At 39.3% G+C, this 5,217-nt stretch overlaps 1 pseudogene; it reads right to left on the bottom strand.

Moving 5' to 3' along the window:
* Positions 1–514: 514 nt before the first annotated feature.
* Positions 515–1,615, bottom strand: LOC112919006 (malate dehydrogenase, mitochondrial-like; annotated as a pseudogene).
* Between the last annotated feature and the right edge of the window lie 3,602 nt (positions 1,616–5,217).

Raw genomic sequence — 5,217 nt, 5'->3', positions numbered from 1 at the left:
GTTTCTTTGTACCCTTTTATAACTCTCCTATTTTGTTCCAGTTCTAATCTGCTGTATTAAAAGGCAGCATTAAAAAAAATAAAAATAAATAAAAAAATAAATAAAAGGCAGCATTTAGGGGCACCTTATTCAAAACTTCTTACCTTCACAGTGAGCACAGCACAGCATGTACCATTGACCTGAGCAGTACGGATGTGGCTTGTTGGTTATCTTGCTTCTCCAAATTGTAGTTGTAGCCTCCATGCATAGTCATTCCTCTTCTCTAGGAGGAGTTTTTATATTTATCATCCCAAATGCAGTGATTGTTCACCATTCGCTAAGATCCACAATGGCTGTTTTTCTTCTCCCTACAGATTTTTTTTTTTTTTTTAAGAAAATGGAAGCCTGCTTTTATTGATGCACATATCGACGGACCTGCGATTGGAAAGGGCAGTGACGTTAACATGACACTCGTGGTTAACGCAACGGAAACATGAGGGCAGGAGATGGCTTTGCAGGGGCACGATGCCTTCATAAGTTAGGGAAACGGACTGCTAGCTGGCTGCCCTTTCATTTCATGTTCTTCACAAACTCCTCTCTCTTTTTGATGGAGGCCTTCAGCTCGGGGATGGCTTCTGCTATCATCTTCTCTTCAAAAGGGGAGATCTTGCCAATGCCTAGATTCTTCTCGATGCCCCTTTTCCCCAGCAGTAACGGTGTGGAGAAATAGGCACGGTCGGCTTCCTGGGATTTAACAAAGGAACATTCGACAACCCCTTCCTTGCCGTTCATTGCATCCACAAGGGAGAAGACAAACAGGGCTCCAGCATATGCCATGGACAGGGTGGCAGCGCCTGCTCCAGCTTTGGCCTTCACCACCTGCGCCGGCCTCCTGGGTCCACCCAGTGACGGCTGTCAGCGGGTCCTGGGGAAGGTCCCCCTTGGAGTGCACTGAGAGATCAGAGGGATGATGGTCTTCCCGGCATGACCGCCAATGACAGGAACATTGACTCGCGCGGGATCCACACCCTTTAGTTCTGCAATGAAAGTGTTGGCCCTGACAATGTCCAGGGTCGTGACCCCGAAGATTTTCTTGGGGTCATAAGCTCCGTGTTTCTTGAAAACCTCCGTTGCATTTGGGATGGTGGATTTGACCGGATTTGAAATGACACAGATCATGGCCTCGGGGCAATGCTGGGCGCAGGCAGCAGTCAGGGTGGCCCCAACGGAGGCAGTGGGGTTGAACAGGTCATCCCTTGTCATGCCTGGTTCTCTCGGGACTCCGGCTGGAGTAACCACCACATCGCAGCCTTTGAGGCAACCCGGCAGCGGCTCAGGTCCGAGGTGGCCTTTCACGGTGGCTCTGGTCTCGGCGTGGCTCAGATCTGCGGCCACTGCGGGTGTATGAGCAATATCGCGGAGGGTCAGGCGGCTCACTAAGGGGCTGTTCTTGAGAAGCAGCGCAAGGGGCTGCCCAATTCCTCCGGAAGCTCCAAGCACAGCTGCTTTAGCACTGTTCTGGCCCGAGGTGCTGAAGCTGCGGCGGAGAGCGGCGCCGGTGGGGCCGGTGAGGGTGGAGGGCATGGTTGGTTGGAGCCCGTGGGGAGCCGAAGAGCAGGCGCAGGAGCCGGCGGCGGGCAGGTGACACCAACCTTCTCCCTACAGATTGAGGCTATTGTTCTGTGCTGGATCTAGAGAAATATGTTGGTAGACTTTCTTGTCCTTCCCTTGTGGCTGTGGCTTCCCTCCCACAGGCCTGCATCACAGTGGGTATTTCTCTAGGGTCTGTCCAGTCTTTCCGTGAAAGCCTTTTGGGTTTTGTTGGAAAAGGACATGTAAGAGTATATGGACTCCTCCAATTTCCGATGTCAGTTTCAGGGGTTTTGCAGTGTCTCACCAGGCCATGTTTGATCTTCACCAATTGCCATTGATTCCACCTCAATTCTTCTTAGCAGTGTCTATGTCTAACCCAGGCGAGTGCATATTCTTTCATTCTCCCTGCAGTATCATGATCTTCCTTTAGATTTGGGGCCATTGACCTCAACTCTGGTAGTTCAAGAAAAGCCATATAATTTAAACTTGGTGTAGCTCTTTTTTTTTTTTTTTTTAATTGTTGGGGGGAAAGCAGCACTCCTTTCAACACACTAAAACCCAGGACAGTTGGTAGCCAAAACCATTATTTATATAGTTTTAATTATTTTAGCAAGTGGAGTGAAAATCTACATTTCTAACAGTGCCTTTGACAATGATGCCACTTGTTTTTATACTTACAGTATTCTTACTTGGGTTAAAAAATACAGCTTGTATAAATATTTCATAACTACTAAATTATTTTCAGGATGTTTCAGAAACATTTCAAAATGTTTTCTTTTTATTTCTAGAAGATAAGTGATTGTATAGTTTCCATAGAGATGAAATTTAAAATTTATAATACCCAGTCATCTGATCAAAGTGATATAATAAAGCCTAGATATTGCTCTGTTGGAGTCTGAACAGTACGGTTGCTTTTATTTTCTGCACTCCTCTTTTTTTCCAAATTAAAAATGTAAAGCAAAGAATTTCAGTCTAAAATGAGGTCATTGAGAACAAAAATATATAAATTTCTTGCACACCTTTTTTTTCACAAATGTTTTGGCACAAGGTCTAGGATGTTGTAGATGATGGTAGACATGTTCTACACCCTTTATTCATTTAGCTTCATGATTACTTATTTAGTTAAATGTGAAGTCTTTATCTAGACTATGTTGGATTATAGTACTAGAAACATAGTAATGGCAATGTTCTGAAAGAGATTGTGTAGTAGGAATTGAATCATTTTATGAAGAATTCAAACACAGCGAGAAGTTTTTATCTACAAATGTCCTTAAGAAAATTGATATAACTGTACAGCTATGTATTACATAAATTTTATATAGCTTAGTGGCCATTATTTACTTAGTAGATCACTGGATATTATCTGTAGGGCTTTCCCTTTCAAGTGGAATCATCTGTTGATATTTTATTTTTACTTACATATTTTTATTTTTCTGTACCTCACCAATGTTCCATTCAAACCAAGGGTCCCTTTATCGTTGTTGTCCCGTGAGCCACTTTTTCTCTTTGTACATTCTGTTTTCTCCTATCCACTGTGACAGATAATTAGAAAAGGACTCCATTACCCGTTATACTGGAAATACAATGGAATGTGAATTCATTGTGATGGAGTGATGCATGCGATGTCAGGGCATTAATTTCTTAAGGACTGATAGGACAAGATCAGTGACATGATCTTAATTATCACTTTTATCGAACTAATTTAATACTTTAAGACACTAAAGTTAAGTATAATGAGAAAAGCTTATATATTTTCCTCAGCCACTCTAACCCTCTGAAATTACATCTAACTGTATGTTTTTTATTTCACATACTTTTGTTAGTCCAGAGTGTTCAATATCCACCTGTAAATTTTAGAAATAAAAATAAATTTATTTTGATATTATATTACAAATGTGCTACATATTGCAAATACACATAGATTTCAGCATGCTTACAATTTTGCAGTTTAGGTGAATATATAATTATTCATATCATAAAAACAGCATAATAAATTTCAAGAGCTCTTATCTATATTATAAGTTCTCTTTCCCCACAGAAATCGATTTATATTTTCTGTGTATCTGACTTAATAAAAGTATAATCTTTGGCATATTTATGAGGAATATAAATATTCCTATTTATTTGGACTCTAGTGCACATGGCCCTAGAATATTCTAGAGCTCATGAGGAAAAATATTAATACTATGGTTTAGTGTAATTACTTTCTGTATGGATAAATTATATTTTATTTTTGCAAGATCACTGATAGCTTCTCCTTCATCTACATAGAAAAATACACATATATTCTATAAATGCTTAATTTAATACTTAAGCTTATTTTTGAGATAGTTACAATTATATTTATCTTCCACAATTAAAGACTTACTAGCCTGTTCAGTTTATAAATGGACAAGGAATTCAGAAAATGAAAATTTAAAATATTTAATTGTTAGTTTAAATATACATTAGTAAGGGGTATTTGAATAAGTAGTTTGAGTAAGGAATTGTTTGAATAGGAAAAATATTTAAAGCATAAAAACAAACAGAACATTTGTTATAGTGTCACACTAATTTTTGCAAAATTATAGAGATTGTTATTGTCCCAATGGGCAAAGTCATTGGTCCATGGTGACCAGCTGAATTAGTCATATAGTTCTATTCATGGAACAGATTCCCTGTGTACTAACCTAGTAACCTAGTCTTCTTTAATATAGTCTGTATCTTTTAGCTACAGTTTGTGTAGTAGTATCTCTTTGTGTATTTAGTAGTCATTACTGTCATCTTGTATATTTTTTTGCCCATTAGCAGTCATCTGTTTTGGGGAGAAGAGGTATGTGTGTGTGTGCATCCATATATTTATCGATACTCATTTTATATCAGTTATTTGTTTGTTTATGTATAAATATCAGAAAAATGACAGGATAATGCATACCAAGGAAGTTTTATATTTCATAGCTGACATAGTCTGACATAGTTTATTTTCTGCTATCTCAAGTATGATCATATAAATTAAGAGTCAAAGTACCTGCAGATATTTCTCTGTGGCAATCAGGTAGAGAATAACATATTTGTCATACTGACTGGTGAATTGTTGGAACACCCCTACCTCAGAACTGATTAATTGTGCAGTGGTTTGTTTTTTTTTTTTTTGTATATTTTTTTATTGGAGTTCCATTTGCCAACATATAGTATAACACCCAGTGCTCATCCCATCAAGTGCCACCCTCAGTGCCCGTCACCTAGTCACCCTATCCCCCCGCCCACCTCCCCTTCCACTACCCCTTGTTCATTTCCCAGAGTTAGGAGTCTCTCATGTTTTGTCACCCTCTCTGATTTTTCCCACTTATTTTCTCTCCTTTACCTATAATTCCTTTCACTATTTTTTTATATTCCCTGTATGAGTGAAACCATATAATGTTTGTCCTTCTTCGATTGACTTAACTTCACTCAGCATAATACCTTCCGATTCCGTCCACATTGAAGCAAATGGTGGGTATTTGTCGTATCTAATGGCTGAGGAATATTCCATTGTATACATAGAACACAGCTTCTTTTTTTTTTAATTTTTTTATTTATTTATGATAGTCACACACACACAGAGAGAGAGAGAGAGAGAGAGAGGCAGAGACATAGGCAGAGGGAGAAGCAGGCTCCATGCACCGG

Source organism: Vulpes vulpes, chromosome X (genome assembly GCF_048418805.1).
Source record: "Vulpes vulpes isolate BD-2025 chromosome X, VulVul3, whole genome shotgun sequence".
Taxonomy (NCBI): domain Eukaryota; kingdom Metazoa; phylum Chordata; class Mammalia; order Carnivora; family Canidae; genus Vulpes; species Vulpes vulpes.
Note: the sequence above shows the minus strand (reverse complement) of the source record. Positions and strands in the feature narration are given on the sequence as shown.